General features: G+C 32.2%; 1 pseudogene; it reads right to left on the bottom strand.

Moving 5' to 3' along the window:
• Window positions 1-6,660: 6,660 nt before the first annotated feature.
• Window positions 6,661-9,924, bottom strand: LOC145606915 (cytochrome P450 81Q32 pseudogene; annotated as a pseudogene).
• Between the last annotated feature and the right edge of the window lie 9,724 nt (window positions 9,925-19,648).

The raw sequence follows: 19,648 nt of genomic DNA, 5'->3' as shown, positions 1-19,648 counted from the left end.
AATTTCGTTTATAGTATGAGAATGATATTTTTATTTTGGTTGGGATTGTGAGAAATTGAGATACCTTGAAAAATTTATGTTATTTGAACAAAATCAGGTTATTCATGTTGGATCAACACAAAAATAGCAACCCGATTTAGAGTTTTAAACACAAAACAAGAAATAAAAAATAAAAAATCAAGTCGAAGTGGGTCAAATTCAGGTTGACCTGAACCCGAAAATTTCAGGTTCAGGTTGGATTTTTCAACCGAAAACTTAAATGGATCAGGTTAGGGTTGGGGGGTAGCTGACCCGAAATAAGTTGACCCGAACACGAACCCGACCCGACCTGATCCATTTGCCTGCCCTAGTTTTGGGAAGACACAAATGGGTGTCTACACTTGGTGACATGCTAGGATTTGTTATTAATCTTGTTAGTATCATGCCTAGGATCTTGCTATTATTAAGCTTTATTATTAACATGATTTTGATTATGATTGTTATTATCATGATTATATTTATTATGATTAATATTATGTTGCTTGATTATATCTATTGTTATTGCTTGATCATGCCTTTTATGCTTGTTAAAGGAAATTTGTATTTGAAATCACGCTTAATAAGATAATTAATAATTTGGTTTAGGCTAGCTAATATGATTTTATTTCAAGTGATCGCCAATAATAGTTTTATTTGTGCATTAATATTCAACCAACATAGATTAAACAGGTTTAGAATTAATATAATGTTTGCATGTTAGTCAAAAAGCACACATGAATACGAGCAGAATAAAGTAGAGGCCTATTTTATAGGGCGGGTCCTTTCTTTTGTAGATTGGATTCGTACCCTCATCCTCGAACCTTATTTGGTTCAAGACCTTATGAAGTTGACGATCTCATGGATCGTTAAGGGGTGTAACGTTCACCTCTCGTGAACGGTTTACAAGTTCCTAAAACTTGTTGACGACTCTTTTGCTCTCTTTTCTTTCCCTTTGGACGCCACCTTACTTAAGTGTATGATCACAGTGGGGTTCAAGCTTGGGGTTATGATGCTTGAAATATTCCCTACAATGTTCAACTTATTTTGATTAAGTCACTCGTTTATCATGGGCACGTATTTAAAAACGAAGGGAGTATAAATTTGTCCATAAGAGACTATCAAAAGGGGACGGAGGGAGTATTTATAAGTGACTTGAAGGTTCGCATATTCTTAGGTGCACACTCATGCACCTAGAAATAGGTGTAACAACAGCACAATATGAACATTAGCTTTTTAGAAAGTGAACATAGGCATAAAAAATATGAATATTAACTTTTCAGAAAGTGAACATAGGCATACAAATGTGTGATTTTCGATTTCTTATGTGGTGCCTTTGTGATTAACATCGATTGATTAGGTTATACTACCTCCGTCAACATTTAGTTGCAACTTTGGGGTATTATTTGAGAGACATAAAATATTCCAAAGTTGTAACTAAATGTTAACGGAGAATTTTCTTAATTTTAATGAATTGAATTTTATCTGATTTTCTGCATTTTTTTTATCAGTGAACATAATCATGCAAAATATAAACATATGCATAGGTTCCCTAAAATGTGAACATTAACTTTTCAGAAAGTGAACATAGGCATAAAAAATATGAACTTATGCATTTCAGAAAGTGAACATAACATTTCAAAATATGAACGTAAGCATTGGTTTCTTAAAGTGAATATAAGCATTTAAAAGGTGAACATATACGTAAAAAAATATGAACATAAACATTTAAAAAAGACAACATATGCATAAACATATTTAATTAATATTTCATGAACAACACTACATATTTACATTATGAATATTTGAAATTATATATGAACATATAAAATATTATTATGAATATAATGCATTTATTTATGAACATAAAAAATTGAATTAATAAAAATAATATGATTATGAATCATATGCATTATAAGTATTAAATGTTCTTACGTGTTTATTTTTTATTATTAAATATTCATTTTTTTCATGTTCATATGTTTTACCTAAATGTTCATTTTTTTTTACTAATGTTCATTTTGTAGAGTGTAGTGTTGATTTTTTTAACGTTGTTGCACCTATCTAAGGTGCACAAGGGTGCACCTTAGACTAATTGTTGAAGGTTGGTATCGACAATTTTTTTTTTTTGATCTAATGCTTTTATTTTTTATTTTTTAAAAATAAAATAAAGTAACAGAGCGAGTGATTTTTGGAAATATATAGTTTCAAGAGACAAAGGTATTTAATTGCATAAAAAGTTGAATACTTGATATTCATGATTTCATCACATTATCAATGCATTAATGCATGTCTCATGTGAGTCATATTTGCTTCTTGTGACGAACCTTTGACCAGCGCTACTTGTGATGATGATGAACCACAAATTAAGCAATAATAAAGGGGATACTAATAACAAGTTAACCAAACAAGCAGGATACTAATAACAAGTTAACAAATTACAGTTTGTTATTATAATTTTCAAACAAATATAAATCGTGATTAGTATGATTCCATCCCTAATCTTAGGTTGTAAAATTAGTTATTAGTCAATCATGATCAACGACTCAACGAGTCATCATTAAATTGTCCAAATAACTTATCGTATTAGAAATGAAACATAATAAAAATAGTAATATTAATATACTTATGACAGTTCCCTCCAAAAAAAAAAAAAAAAAAAAAAAAAAACACTTATGACAGATACTAAAAATCATAATTATTTATTTGTTAGAGTTTATTTATTTTATTACTAGATGAAGCCCGTGCGATGCACGGGTCGATCAAATTTTTTTTTTTTTTAAAAAAAATATTGTCATATTTATGTGATTACATTTGTTATTTTATTAGCTGTACACTTGTACGTAATATATCATTTTCTCCGTATTTGTTTTAAATATTAGATAAAATCCTAATCTCAAAAGATAATATTTCGTATTTAATTAATGTAACTATTAAAATCTCATTGGTCTTATGTGGCACTTGAATTATTTATTGGATATAACTATAATTTATAATCCTACGTGGCATAATCCTATTGTAGCATTTTAAAAATATTAATCCTATGTGGCGCTCTAATAATTTTCAAAAAATATAAAATCCTACGTGGAGCTCTAAAATCAAAACAAAAACTAAACCACACCGAATTTTCTAGGCCTTGTTTATTTGGGCGTTAATCTGCAATTTTTGTGGGCTTCCAAACTATATAAATCAAACTGAAATATCATATTCATCAAAATAGCAGTAGCATAATAGGAATAAAACAACATTAAGGGGTCGTTTGGTTGGCATGGCATAATCGGAATTGAATAAATAATCGTGTAGTTGATGGGGCTCGAAAAGAACTTTCCAACGATATATTATAAGCCCGATTCAGAGTTATAACGAGGAAATTCTGGCCAAAATACTAAATTGGTTCTTAATTGAGCTTTATATGCGGACCCAATGATCATGTGGAAGGTCCAATAATTTTAAGGAAAAATTCATTTTATAAATCCCAACTTTGGGCGGTTGACTTTAAAAAATTCCAATTATGCGTATCCTAGAAAAATCCAAACTTTCATATCCATTTTCTTTTAGAGGACCCAGCAGGTCACCAAACCTGCTACTCCAAGTTTCTAGGCCCATGTCACACTCTAGTTGATCCAAAAAAAAAAAAAAAATTCAGAAAATAACAAAAAATAAAAAACAAAAAAATTACGAGGAGGGGGAGGGCTTCGAGGGATCGGGAAGGGGAAAGGAAAGGGGCGGGTTTCAAGGGCGAGGGAGGGCTGGGCGCCGTATTCCGGCGTACCAGGAGGTGTTACGAGGGTTAGGGGCAAATTACCGGCGGGGGTAGGGTGTTTTCCGGGATGGGGGCTGCTGATTTTGGGTTAGTGGGGCTGGGTTGCGTAGTTGAGTTTTTTTTTATTTTTTCATTTTTAAATAAAGCAGATTTTTAAACAACTATTTTTTATTTTTTGAGCCACTAGCTGTTTGACACGTGGAAATTTTAGAAAAAAAAAAAAGTTAACCTTATCTTCAGGTAACTGGTCATTTGGGTCCTATGAAAGAAAATACCTTCAAAAGTTGGGATTTATCAGGGATAACGCACAGTTGGGATTTTTAAAAGTAAACCGCCCAAAGTTGGGATTTATAAAATCAATTTTTCCTAATTTTAATTATTAATTTTCTAGAAATATCTAGAAGGTTATTTTAAGTTCTAAAGACATTAGGGTTGATAATTATCCTATTTTTGAAAAGATAAAGATTAACTTTTATTTCGGATAAAACAAGTGTTTTTAAAATATTCAATTCTGATTTAGTAAATATAAGTACGGACTTCAGCTAACCCTATTTGATTGTAAGTTGGATTCCGTACGAAATCTAATCATACCGAGTTTGTCGCGCCGCGATAAATCCATCGCGTTGCGATGGGCTTATAACGTCATGATAAACTTATCGCGCCGCGATGAATCCTGTTTTACTCCGAATTGAAATCATATCATTTTTTGATCTTTTATTTCGGTCGCTTTTCTCTATTAATAGGGGACGATTTCCTTCGTTTTCATTCATCAACACGTACCAACAATCATCTAATCCTCTATATAAGCTAAAAACTAATTTTCACTCTTTTAAACCTTTTCCTAAACACACACCATACCTCCTTTGCGAGACACTAATACACCAAGCCAAACTCGAAGTTGCCTTAGACCTCGGCGCGAAAGATTGATAGTTATGAGGGTTTGGTCCCAAATCCATATTTCAATTGATATTATTTTAATCGTTTATTAAAGTTTACTAACGTGTGTATTATTTTGATAAAAAGAGGTATGAGGCTTCAAAGATAGTAACTCAATTAGTCTATCCTTTTAGAAAGCATGCTTAAATTATTATATTAATTTCTAGCATTATGTTAGGATGCTTATATTGCTTTCTAGTATCATGTTAGGATGCTTTTATTGTTTTCTAGTATCATGTTAAGATGCTTTTATTGATTTCTAGTACCATGTATGGGATGAAACTTTGATTTTTTATTATTTAGTGACATGCTAGGATTTGTTATTAATTATAATCATGCTAGTATCATGCCTGGGATCTGCTAATATTATTATTATGCTTTGAGAATATTATTATGATGACGATGATGATTGTTGTGTAAATATTATTATGTTGCTTGATATTATTGTTATTGCTTAATCATGTCCGTTCTTCAAGATTAAAGGGAATTTGTACTTGAAATCACAGATTTATTTGTGCATGTTGGTTTAGATTAATATGATTTTAATTCAAGTAATTGCTAGTAACAGATTTATTTGTGCATTAATATTCAACCAACATAGATTAAACAGATTTAGAGCTAACCTAATGATTGTATGTGTGATTAGAAAGCGCACATGAATATCATAAGAATAAAGTAGAGGCCTATTTAGGACGGGTTCAATCTTTTTTAGGTTGGATTCGTACCATCATCCCACATATTTAGTCATGGTTCTAGACCACTATGGAGTTAGCGATCTTTGTGATTGTGAATGGGGTGTAACCTTCACACCCTTGAACGGTTTAAAACTTCCTAAAACTAGCTAGTTGGCTACTCTTTTTCTCTAGTTTCTTTCCCTTTGGACGCCACCATGCTTAAGTGTATGATCACAGTGGGGTTCAAATTTGGGCGCTTTTCCCTACAATTATACATTAATAAAAAATTTAAATAATATTTATATTTAAAAAATCAATGAATTATGATGAATAATGATTAAAGATACCCGAATATGTTGAAAAATTTAAAGCTAAAATAATCGATAATAGTAAACCAACCAATTATAGATTATTATTATAAAAGAGTAGATTTAATTATTATGGAGTATATATGTAACTAGTGGCTGTTCAATTAATGTAACCAACAATAACATCTTAGAGTGAGGGGTAACTCAAGTGGTTAGAACTTTTCACCTGGTGCCAAGAGATATTGGGATTGATTCTGACCCCCGCCCTTGTGGCTTTCTAATTAAAGCCTACAATTTAAAAAGCAATAATGTTTGATTAATTCCTTGTTAAGGATAAAAAGAATGTGCAAAATATTAAAAGTAAAAAAGAATAATGAGAAGGTGGATATGTTTATACATCAAATGAGTCATCATACAATTAGATTCACAGAATATTTTGAAAAATCATTTAGGTAATTATTGATTTGAAGATGAGAAGATTGATAACTTAAAAATCCTGTTGTAATTGGGAATATTTTGAGTTAATTGATAAGGGAATTAATTTATTAAAATCACTGATTAAAACGTCATAAATAACGAATTATATATTTGATTTAGAAAGTTACATGATTGTAAATTTGTAATTGTAGAAGATGATAGAGGAGTTTTTTTTTTAACCCTTTTTATTCAATATTGTAGTGTAAGACATCAAGAGGGGTATTAAAGTCTTTAGATAGACACCACAACTCCCCTCTTGGCTTATATATAACAAAGATTAATATCTAATGGTGCATATATAATAACAAAGAAAAAAAATATAATATGGAGTAATAGAGGTAAGAATAATAAAAGTTTTAGCTCGTTATTAAATTAAGGGTACACAAGAACATATAAATAAAGTAATAAAAGATAAAACACAAATGGATCATACACCCAAATTTAAAAACCACCCCCTTAATTTTAAAAGCTTTCAACGAAAACATATTTAATTAACTTTGAGTTGGGCGACGACATCCACCATTGAAGACCTAAGGTGGCAAATTGCCTCTATAGGCTTTTCCCTGGGGCCAATATTGTCACCACCTTTCACAGATGCATCCCAATCAAAACATTGGATAAGAGTAGCCAAAGCCAAAGTGATGTTTCTAATAGCAAAGGCGTTGCCGGGGCAAGACCTCCTGCCAATCCCAAAGGGGAAAAACTTGTACCCTTCGGTCTCATAAGCAAACCTCTCTGGCTTAAACACGTTCGGCTCATCCCATAGGCTAGGGTCCCTTTGTATTGCCCAAGCATTGACATAGAGCACTGTGCCTTTTTTTACATGGAACCCTCCAATAATGCAGTCTTTGGATGAGTAATGTGGGAATAGTAGTGGTGCTGGTGGGAAAAGTCTTATAGTCTCATACATTATCCAACGTATGTAGTTCAACTTTGGTACATCAGATTCATCTACGAGTCTTCCTTTGCCTACAAGTAGATCAATTTCCTCCCTTGCTTTTGCGATGATTTTGGGGTTGTCTATGAGATTTGACATTGCCCAATCCAAGGTTTGAGTTGTAGTTTCCGATCCTGCTAATAGTTGCATCTGATATATAAATAATCATATGGCATGCATTAGTTGCGTCCCCTCTATTTATTATAATAAAAGGAAAAACCGAAAATTCCTACTTTGTATTAATTCATAGTATGACATCATCACATTTATTTATTTTAACATTAGAGGTATGAGATACACACTTGTTTGGGGAAGAGAGTTCATACCAGTCCAAGAAGGTTACACCACAAAGCCATGTGACAACTAAATAAGTATCTCCGAAGTATTAAAAAAATGTTGAACTATCTCCTTTTATAATTTTTTTTTTATAAAAAAAAAATAAAAATAAAAAAAAACCAAAAAACCAAATTTGTGATACTTATGTTTGTTGTTTGAGAAGTCTGTATTTCAACAAATATTATGATCCCCCTCACAAATTCTACTTAATTTACAGTAACACATGTCCGTTTCTAGCCATTGGCCATCCCTTCTTGTGATGAGGATGAATTTATTAATTTGTGAACCAACATAGTCAAATCTTTTCCTTACAATTAATTACTGCATTTACTACAGTTTCTATAAAAATCAAGGCAATTTATTAGGGTAAAAGCTTTTGTTATATTGTTTTTAATCCTAAAAATATTCTAGTAATTCAAAGAGTTTCTAGTTTTCTAAAGAGTAATATTGTCATTTCATTAATTTTCGTTTTTCTACTTGCCATTTCATTATTCTTATTCTCCACTGCACTTACCAGATAAAATTTGTGTCAACTTTTTATTTATTTTTTTTCACATATTGCGACCTTTAGCAATATCTCTTTTTATATATTATTATTAATTATGAACTTTCTTTTGATTCTACGTTATGATTTATGTATGTAAGGAGAAATATGTTTGAATTATTTTTTATAGATATGATCTTATATGATCGAATAAGATAGGAGATTTGATTGTAAAAAAAATAAGCGAATATCAACTTCAATAATTTGAATTGAACATAGCTTTATTGTATATTTTCCATCATAATTTTATTAATTGATTATTAAAACTTGAACATTTTGTGAAAAACTACCTTATATAGCACTTTTTTTGCGAGAAACTACTTAATAAAAAAAATGTTGTAAGAAACTACATTATAAAAGAGTAAATGTTGTAAAAGACTACCATTGGTCAAAAAGTCACCATTGACTTTCATTTTCCGACGTTGACCATATCACGTGCCGATCACGTGACTTTTAATTCACCCTTTAATTCTCTTCTTTTTTCTTAATTGGCACGTCACATGATCAAAGCCGGGAAATAAAAGTCAACGATGACTTTTTGACCATGGGTAGTCTCTTACAACATTTACCCTTTTATAAGGTAGTTTTTTACAACATTTTTTTTATTAAGTAGTTTCTCACAAAAAAAATATTTTATAAGGTAGTTTTTCACAAAATGTCCTTAAAACTTATATCTAAAATTGAAATCATTGAAGTTGATATTATCAAAGTTGAATTATAACAATTAAGGCCCTGTTCTGTTCACCTTAAAAAATAATATTAAGTAAAAATAATTTCAGTTTAGTAGAAATAAGTTCAGTTCAGTAAAAATAATTTCAGTTCAGTAAAATTCAGTTTTTTTAAAGAAGAATTATAATAGGAAATCAATAAAAATAATTTCAGTTCAACAAAAATAATATCAGTTCAGTAAAATTAATTTAAGTTCAGTAAAAATAATTTAAATTCAGCATAAATAATTTCAGTTCAGTAAACTTAATTCAGTTCAGCAAAATTAAGGTGAAGAGAACGGGGCCTAACTAAAATTTTGAGGAATTTACACACGATATTTCTTGAGGCAAAGGGAGGAAACTTACCAAAATGAAACTCTTAATAAATTCATCGGTGTAGCAATTAGGTTCAGCTTCCTGCATGTCTAGCAATTGTTCAATCAAATTTTTTGTCACTTCCTCATTACAAGAGGATTTTTTTACACATTCCCTACACTCATCAATCAAATTTTGTAAATATTCATCCCTCTTCTTCCAAAGCATTTTCAATTTTTTCTCAGTTATCCATCCAAAACCTACCCACTTCAAGATGGGAAAGTAATCACACATTGTCATGGAATTAGGGGGTGTCAAATCCATGTAATCCCATGGCTTCCCATTAATTACCCTCATCACAAAGCTGTGCGCCACCTTATCAAAAATTTTATTTAATTTCACTTTTTGAGTCCCACCCTCTGACTTGGTTAAAATCTCTAAGATCATGTTATGGATCTCAATTTTTCGAGTGGGGCTTGCTTCATTAACCTTACGAAAGGAAAACATCGTTGTGGCCCCAACACGTCGGAGATTTCTCCAATGGTCCCCGTACGGGGACCATATGAGGATCGAAAAGTTATAGCCTAAAACCTTACCAGCAATGAAGTTAGGTCGGTCAGCAAATATGATGTCGTTTTTGTTGAGGCATTCCTCAACGGCCGATGGAGAAGAAATTACCAAAAGGGGTTGGAAGCCCAAACGCAGAGAGAAGATTGGCCCGTAACGTTTTGAGAGGGTAAGGAGTGTTTTGTGGAAAGGCGGCTTGAGTAGGTGTAGGTGGCCCCATATAGGAATTGATGGTGGACTTGGTGGCAGGTTCTTGTTCTTTGCTTTAGAGGGCCAAAGGATTTTGTAAAGGAAGATTATTATTGCAAAGAGAGATGGAAACAAGTACATTTTCTCCATTTTCATGGATTTTTGTTGTAAGAATATGGGTGTTTGTGATAGGATATTGTTACATTTGAAAGAGGAAGAGAGTATATATAATCGAAGGGCAAAAGGTCAAGATATTAGGCAATAAAAAAATATGTGGTCTTAGGTACTGGTCAAAGATGATGACAATGCATGTGAGACATGTGGGCTTGTGGTAGTTAAGGAAATAAAAATAAAACAATATTTTTTTTAGGAAATTAAAGATTCTTAACTTAAAAGGAAGATATTTAAACTTAAAAAAGGGTAAGATGAGATTATATCCTAATTTGATTATTTTTTAAATTATAGTAAACATTTATTGAGGAAACACAAAACTGACTATCTTAAATTTCCTAAATTGATAAACAACATTTAATTTTTTGAATGGAAAATTTTGTATGACAAAATAAATAATAATACAAAGTATATAATTTTAAGAAAAAGTTGTTAATGTAGTTTTAGAATTTTTTAAAAAAAAAGAGACGAAATAGTAGTTAAATTTATTTGCACATTATTCCTCTTTATAGCATCTCCAATATTACTTGTAGCTTACTGTAGACACCTACATTTGGCCTCTTGTCCTGAAAAAAAGTGTCATCATGTTACAAAAAACCCGTTCTTCATGCTAGATCAAAGTTAAAGTGTTTATGGACTACGAACTGCATTATGAAGTAAGTTAAAACCCATATTTGAGATCACGTTATCTTAGAGCCTTGTACGATTACTAATTAGGCCTAAAAAGTGTTCATACATGTTTAAAATTGATTAATAACGGGCCCAAATGCGTCAAATGCAATGATTGGATCCAATGGATCTTACACTATTGAAAAACCAAGCCAAGCAGATAAACCAACTATAAAATTTACCTTCATGGCCTATACAGATAGATAGCCCTTTCAAAAAGCTTTCCAAGGTATATTATAAGCCCAATTTCGAGCTTAAACGAAGAAGTTATTATCAAAACACTAAACCGGGCCCTAAAACCGACACCCTTGCACTCCAACGGCTATATCTTTTGATCCATCACAGATTTTAACCTAATTCTAATAGCATTGGAAAGTAGACATTCAGATCTTTCCAATGATATCTCACACGCCTTAATCCAAATTCGCAATCAATTTGAAAGCTTAAAAAACGCATTTTCGTATAAGGCAAACCGCACCCCAGCGCAACTCAATGAGTTGCTCACGCCTGGCGCGCACGACTCATTGAGATGCGCATGCCACCCAGCAGCGACTCAGAGAGTTGCGTGCGCCACCTAACGTCGCGGCTCTAAAAACCTAAACCTATATAGATTCCTACGCCTATAAATAGGGGTCTTCGTTCAGCACTAAACAGACAGAAAAAATTAGAATTAAAACTCCAAATTCTGAAAACCCTAATCTCTCTCAAATCTTCTTACTATCACACTACTTTTTTCCTCTTTCTTCCTAACTACTCTTCAATCCTAATCCATCCATTGAAGCTCTTGGAGGCATGAAGAAGAAAGAAAGTCCATAAATGCATTAAACGGAGATGTAGCATAAAAGAAGAACAGTTAGTTTACTGAGCTCTTATATAAATCACTTTTCTTTTATTGTTTAAATAACTTTAATTGATTAATTAGTGTTGGTTGATCACTATAAAAAAAAACTTTTAATTAATGAATTTACATTAATGTGTCTCCCCAAAAACTAATCCCAGTAATGAATACCTTTCATGTCATTTGATTATCGAACGAAGTAAAAGTGTGAAAAGTCTAGTGATGCGGTTATTTTTCATAAATTTCTTTCTTTTGGTTTTCGAAAATATTCCTTTTTCGTACTCTATTTATAAAAATGTCCAGTCCAGTTTATTTTGGTCCATGATAAGGGTCAAATAATAGTGTAGTTGGATGGGGTTTGAAAATACCTTTCCAACAATATATATTATAAGCCCAATTCCTATGAATAATAAGGAAGTTATGGCCAAAATATTAAACTGGGCCCAAACCGGATTTTACCTACGACCCAATGATCATAAGAAGGGTCCAAAGGTTTAATCCCCTTCCTAAACTAAATAGGATTAATTGGAAGCTTCAATAAGTTTCTAAAAGATCTTAATTATCTTTTTTGAAAAGATAAGATTAAAGAATTTAAAATTGAATAAAAAATTGGATTCTTTTTGAAAATAACACCACAAATTTTACAAAAAATGGATTACAACACCACAAATTCTCAGACTTTAATTATAACACCACAAAAAAAATCCAAAAATTGGATATCACCACGACCATGTAAGGGATTCTTGGATGGAATCCATTAGTGGGGCCCGTACAAACACATGTGTCAAGTGGTTTAAATAAATATTTAACAAAAAAGAAAAAAAAACCTAACCTAGCCATCCCACCACCTTCCTCAACTGCCAACTGCCGCCGGCATCCATTGCCCCAAAAAAATCTGATGAAACCAACCCCTTTGACTGCCGATCCACCATTTCTCCCCCTCCCTCCCCGAAAACCACCTTTGTTCAGAGATGCGTGGACATATCATCAAGCTCTTTTGTTCAGAGACGCGTGAACATATCATCAAGCTCCTTTGCTCAAAGACGCGTGGGCATCCTATCAAAGCTCTTTTGTTCAGAGACGCGTGGACATCCTATCAAAGCTCTTTGTTCAGAGACGCGTGGACATATCATCAAGCTCTTTTGCTCAGAGATGCGTGGGCACCACATCAAGCTCTTTTGTTCAGAGATGCGTGGAAATATCCTCAAAAAAGCTCCATTGCTCAGAGACGAGTGAACAGTCCTCAAAAAAGGCTATATTGTTCAGAGACGAGTGAACATCAACAATAGCAAGATGGCGTTCCCTAGCTTGTGGAAGGTTGTCACAACAACAAAATGCAGCAAAAAAACGGTTACTCCAGAGACGTGTGCTCGACGGTGCAAGATACGTGTTTCTTAACTCTCTTTATCTGTTTAACTAACGCTAGTTTGCAAGTATCGGCGTTACAAGAATGATTTAGGATCGCAGAACGTTCTGAATCATTCTCCGTCCCTATCGATACTTTGACTTTTGTTTTCGAAACCTAAGTTTCTCCAAACTCAGTTAAAGTGGGGGCTTCTGTAGACACCCAACTGTGTCTCCCTAAAACCAAACCCAGTGATGAATACCTTTTGCGTCAAACCATAATCGAATGAGGTGAAAGTGTGAAAAGTCAAGTGTTACGGTTAGTTTTTATTAAAATCCTTCTTTCTGTTTTCGAAAACCTGCTCTTTTTTATAAAAACATCCAATCCAGTTTATTTTGGTCCATGATAAGGGTCCAATAATAGCGTAGTTGGATGGGGCTTGAAAAGACCTTTCCAACGATATATTATAAGCCCAATTTCGATGAATAATGAGGAAGTTATGGCTAAAATACTAAACTGGGCCCAAACCGGATTTTACCTACGACCCAATGTTCATGAGCAGGGTCCGCACGTTTAATCCTATTTCTAAACTAATTAGGATTGATTAGAATATTCAATAAGATTCTAAAAAATCTTAATTATCCTTTTTTGAAAAGATAAGATCAAAGAGTTTAAATTTTTATAAAACTTTCCTTTTTTTAGTCCTAATTCTATTCGGATTTAAACATGTTCAAAGAAAGTCAGATATTATTTTCGTGCCTCATATTTTTTATTCAAATTTTATATAGTTGGATAGATCTTGAAATTATCTTTCCAATGATATATTGTAATATTAATTTCGAGCTATAACGAAAAAGATATGAAAGGAATACGAAACTCTATCCAAAACTAACACCGTCCCACTATTTCGGCTATATTTTTTTATCTACAAAATATTTTAATCTAATTCCAATTAGGTTGGAAAGTAGACTTCAAGAGATTTCTAATGACATATTATATGCCTTATTTGGACTTCTGGATCAAAAGATATGATAAAAACAAAATCCGCAAAAACTGTCTTTGTCGCCAAACAACAGGCTTGTCGCCACGCGACAAGGTCGGTTTGTTGGCGACAACGTGGAGTTTATTCCTTATCAAATTCTGTTAATTTCCGGACTATTTTTCTTATAGATAGGGTCCTCGACCTCCGTTTTTGTTCATCAACTCTTATCAAGAATTACTTGATTTCTTCTCTCTCTTTCTAAACCAACCCTTTTAAACACAATACCGCATTCACAAGATTTAGAAACATCTAGCCAAGTTCAAAGTTGCCTTCGCCCTAGACGTGCAAGGTTGATAATTTCTGAGGGTTTGGTCCCAAATCCAGTCTAAATTTTTTAACTCTTTCTTTTAATTATTTAATTTAATTCTTTAATTCTTTATTATTTTCATTGAAGTTTACTAACGCGTGTATTTTGTTATTAGAAAGAGGTACAAGGCATCAAAGTATGTAATCTTATTGTTTTATTCTTGTAGAAAGCATGCTTATATTGTTTTAATTCCTAGTGTCATGTTAGGATGTATTTATTGGTTTCTAGTATCATGCTTAGGTTGCCTTTTACTCTTTTTCTAATATCATGTTAGTACCATTTTAGGTTTAAAGCTTTGATCTTTATTGTTTAGTGACATGCTAGGATTTGTTATTAATCTTGTCAGTATCATGCCTAGGATCTTGCTATTATTATTAAGCTTTATGATGCCTTATCATGATTATGATTATATTATTATTATTATGTTGCTTGATATTATTTATTATTGTTATTGCTTGATCACACCTTTTATATGTGTTTAAAGGGAATTTGTACTTGAAATCACGCTTAATAACATAATTAATAATTGGGTTTAGGCTAATATGATTTTAATTCCAGTGATTGCCAATAATAGCTTTGTTTGTGCATTAATATTCAACCAACATAGATTAAACAGGTTTAGGGTTAATGTAATGTTTGCATGTTAGTCAAAAAGCGCACATGAATACGAGTAGAATAAAGTAGAGCCCTATTTTATAGGGCGGGTCCTTTCTTTTGTATATTGGATTCGTACCCTTATCCCCGAACCCTATTTGGTTCAAGACCTTTTGGAGTTGACGATCTCATGGATCGTTAAGGGGTGTAACCTTCACCTCGTGATCGGTTTACAAGTTCCTAAAACTTGTGGGCGACTCTTTTGCTCTCTTTTATTTCCCTTTGGACGCCACCATACTTAAATGTATGATCACAGTGGGGTTCAAGTTTGGGGTTATGGTGCTTGAAATATTCCCTACAGTATGCGATGGAGATCATTGAGAGAACTAGTATGACTAATTGCAGCTCTTCTCCGAATCCTGTTGAGACCAAACCAAAACTGAGTGCTTCGACGGATTCACCATGTGAGGATCCCACTACGTATCGCAGTTTGGCTGGTGCCTTGCAGTAACTCACTTTTACTAGACTTGACATCTCTTATGCAGTTCAATTGATTTATTTACATATGCATGATCCCGAGAACGAGCATATGAGTGCCCTTAAATGTATTCAACGCTACTTGCAGGGTACATTGTCTTACGGTCTTCACTTGTATAAGTCCTTAATCAATAAGCTTATTTCTTATACTGATGCTCATTGGGGAGGTTGCTCGGATAGTTAGATACTAGATGTTCTACTTCTGGCTATTGTGTTTTTCTAGGTGACAATTTGATATCTTGGTCGTCCAAAAGAAAACCAACTTTGTCACGTTCTAGTGCCGAGGTTGAATATCGCTGAGTAGCTAACGTTGCTTCTAATTCTTGTTGGACATGAAATTTGCTGCTTGAACTACATTTTCCTATTCATAAGGCTACTCTGGTTTATTGTGACAATGTAAGTGCCATTTATTTATCAAGGAATCCGGTATAATATTAGCGTACCAAACATATTGAGATGGATATTCTTTTTGTCAGGGAAAAGGTTGCTAAGGGCGAAGTACGTGTTTTACATGTTCTCTCTCGTTATCAAATCGCAGATATTTTTACGAAGGTTCTACCTCGTATTTTATTTGAAGATTTTCGAGACATTCTCAGTGTTCCTGATTCATCCATTTCGATTGCGGGCGTGTGTTAGAATATATGCTACATATATTCCAACATATTATAAATTTGTTTATATTTTGAATAGTTTGAATTTGTCTCCTAATTTATTAAGGAGAATTATCTTGTAAATATTCTGCCAAATTCTTAGCCATTTATTTCCTAGTTTATAGGCTAAGATCACTCCTTATAAGCTGTATATAATTTGACATTAAGCAATGAGAAAGACAACACATTGAAATTTTTTATTATACTATTAGAGATGCTCTTACATCAAATTGTCTCTAAAGCATTGGATGTGGGGTAGCATACTAATCACTTCATTACTTAATAATTGACTAACTGTAGTTAAATAATTTTTATAATGAAAAATTAAGTTATTGGGTTTGGCTTTTTTTTATCTAAAAAATGGGATATGTGAGAGTGAAAAAATTTAGTATGCCACGTCTCCAATCCCTACGCGCTTAACTTTTAATTGTGTATTAATTATTCTGAAACGACCGACGAAAAAAGTGCGTAACATCCTGACCCCGTATCAAGGTGGGGCTTATTGTTACGAAATGCGCATCAAGGGCCAACAAGTGTCCTCATAGATTAACACAAGTTCTTCTGGCGCATTTTGTCCTTACTCATGCGCACTCTTGGAAAACTTCCCAAAAGTCACCCATCCTAAGACTAATCGTGAGAAATATCTTAGCATATGAGCTTCTTAAAAGAAAGATACATCTTGTTTGTATGAGTAGTATATTATATTCCTTTTAAAGCAATCATGAAGGTTATTACAAAGCAATTAATTATTTTAAAATTGAGGAAGTACTGATAGAGCCATGAGTTTAATTGTCTAGTGTTAAAAAATATCTTCTACACACTTAGATCATACCTATTGAAAATGAGCGACCTAAGCTTTTCAATGTGCAAATGAAAGTTGAGGTAGGGGAATGGTAGTAATTTAAATGTTTTTCACTTGCTCAACTTCTTATTTCCAACTTGTCAATGTCTTATTTATTTTAATTCCTAGTACATGTTATTACTAATAAGTAAAATTCATAAAAGGATTTTTTGTCAGAAATTACCTGTAAAAAATCGCTTTTTGTGAGAAACCAGTTATTATAAAATGTGTTGTAAGAGATAAACGACTTATTAAAATGCAAAATATTGTAACCATAGGTCAGAATCTCGTCGTTGACCATGTTATGTGACCCTTACGTGACCTTTAATGAACCCTTTCCCACCTAATTTTCCCCCAATTTTCCCACTGGTCTTCTTCTTCAACTTTAGTTTCAAGTTGTCTGCTTCATCCATAACCCTCTTCTTCTTCTTCTTTAATAGCATACTCTGTTATTTAACACTGCTACCTTACACTCAACAAAATGCTTTTCAACAACAAACTGATTTGTTACATCTCTTTGCCAATCATTGATTTCCTCATCCACCCATCGACAATATTTGTAGCCCCTTTGATTTGTTTCAGGATTGTAGAATTTTCAAGCTTCAAACATTCTTCACGAGTAACAATAATTAACTAGAAAATTATCAATAATTAGAAGCTTAAGGGATTAGGTTCACCAATGATAATAATCCGGGCATTCAGGGTAAAACAAACAATCAACAATCAATGTTGCAATTAATTTGATTAACATGTGAAAGAGTAGTGTCCTTTGGTTAAGTGTATTATTCAAATAGATGGTTTAGTTAATTACGGAGTTAATTATTTTGTGTAGTCAATTAAGTGATCGAAATGTCAAGTTGGAGGCCGACGATACAATTATTCTCACAATTAATTTGCTCTTTACTGAATCTATTATCACATCTTAAGCACGAAATCAACTCGTAAGGTTTAGACGACGAACCAAGTCCAAGCGTACAACTTCAATTGGATCAATGTATCGCAAGATGAAAAAACAAATTAAGCGACGACGAGCTAGGCCTAAAGGCCAATCACAAGCCCTAGGCTAGCGCGCCAAAAATTGGCCACAAGGCCTAATCGAGGTTAGGTAAGCCAAGACTGAGCACAAGGTTCAGTTGATAGGTATTTTCATGTTATTTCCGATTTATCTTCCCAATAAATTCTCTATTTATAACCTTCATTTCATTTTATAAATTTCATATAATCTTTAATTTATCTTTCATTAGAGTGATTTGTTGTTTTTTTATTATTTTTGGTTTATTTTTCGTATTTTATTTCTATGTTTCTTATTTTCTACTCCCTCCGTCCCCAAATGATAGTCCCTTATGGCCTATTTTTAGTCCCAAATTGATAGTCTCATTTGCTTTTTTCAAGTACCATTAATATCAATTTTTTTATCAAAATTTCCTCCAATTACAACTATATTTGTGCAAATTTAACTTTCCCATGTAAATTTTGTTTTTCAATATACTTTTATTACTTTCTCTCTCTACTATTTTACATATCCAATGTAAATTTATCTTTTCAATGTAATTTTACTACTTTTATTTAAGTTTCTTAATTCCCGTGATTTTTGCCCATAAAGGACTATCATTTGGGGACGGAGGGAGTAAGATTTATGCCATGTGCTTTTGGATGTTTCTACAGTGGACATTTGAAAAATGACTAACATTATTTTAATGATAAACAATATGATTGGTACTTTTCTTCACGTTATAAAATCACAATTAATCTTCTAATATTAACATTGTTTATACAATTTATGAAAAAATAATCCAGCATAAAATGAATATTTTTCAAGAAAAACTATAAAATAAGAATAAAAATTACACATATAAAACAAAAAATTAGATAAATAAAAAAAGTTAATAGTTGTAGACACCTAATTGTGTCTCCCCAAAAACCAAACCCGGTGATGAGTATCTTTCACGTCTTTGATTATCAAGTAAGAAGAAAGTTGAAGAGTCTCGTGGAATTCTTCTTTCTTTAAATGTTTTAATCAAAATAATTCATTTCGTGTCCTTAAAATAATTCTTTTCGTGTCTTATTTATAAAAATGTCCAAACCATTTTATTATGGTCCATAATCTGGGTCTAATAATTGTGTAATTGGATGGGGTTTGAAAATAGCTTTCCAACGATATATTATAAGTTCAAATCCGAGTTATAACGAAGATGTTTTGGCCAAAATACGCAAATTCTTCTGTGCACCTTGGTCCATCTAGGACCACCTACTAAACGTAACCCTATAAATAAATCCCAGCTTTGATCTACTCCTCCTTCTTCCTGGTTCCTGCCATCTTTACTTCTTCTTCTTTATTTTTTTTGTTAATTATTTGTTTCCTTCTTTACAAAATCTTTTGTTTTTTTTTTTTTATATTACCTCTTTTTATTTCTTTCTTGATTTTAATACTTTCTTTTTTTTATTTCCACATGCTTATTTTCTCACTCTTATGTTCTCTGATTTTTTTTTTCTTCCATCAACTTTCTGCTTTTAAAGTAATGGAACTAATTGAAATTTCCAAAGAGATCCATCAAGGTTAATTTTTATGAATTCATTGTGATCGATATTAATTTATTTTTCTGTATTTTGAGATGAATTTGTGAATGAAATCATTATTTTAATATCAGATCAATTGAATTTATTGAAGCTAATTCAATCGATTTCAATTCCTAATCCATTATGATCGGTTAATTGATAATTTTTTATTGTTCTCATTTATTTGATCAATTAATTTAGTAATAAAATCCAAACATCGCAAATTTTGAACATTTAGTAAAAATATGTGAACAATCACAATGTACCACACCTACAATTTTGAACATTTAGTAAACAAAATTTGATTGCAAATTTTGAACATTTAGTAAA

This window comes from Chenopodium album, chromosome 23, assembly GCF_948465745.1.
Source record: "Chenopodium album chromosome 23, dcCheAlbu1.1, whole genome shotgun sequence".
Taxonomy (NCBI): domain Eukaryota; kingdom Viridiplantae; phylum Streptophyta; class Magnoliopsida; order Caryophyllales; family Amaranthaceae; genus Chenopodium; species Chenopodium album.
This window is presented reverse-complemented; position numbering and strand designations above follow the sequence as displayed.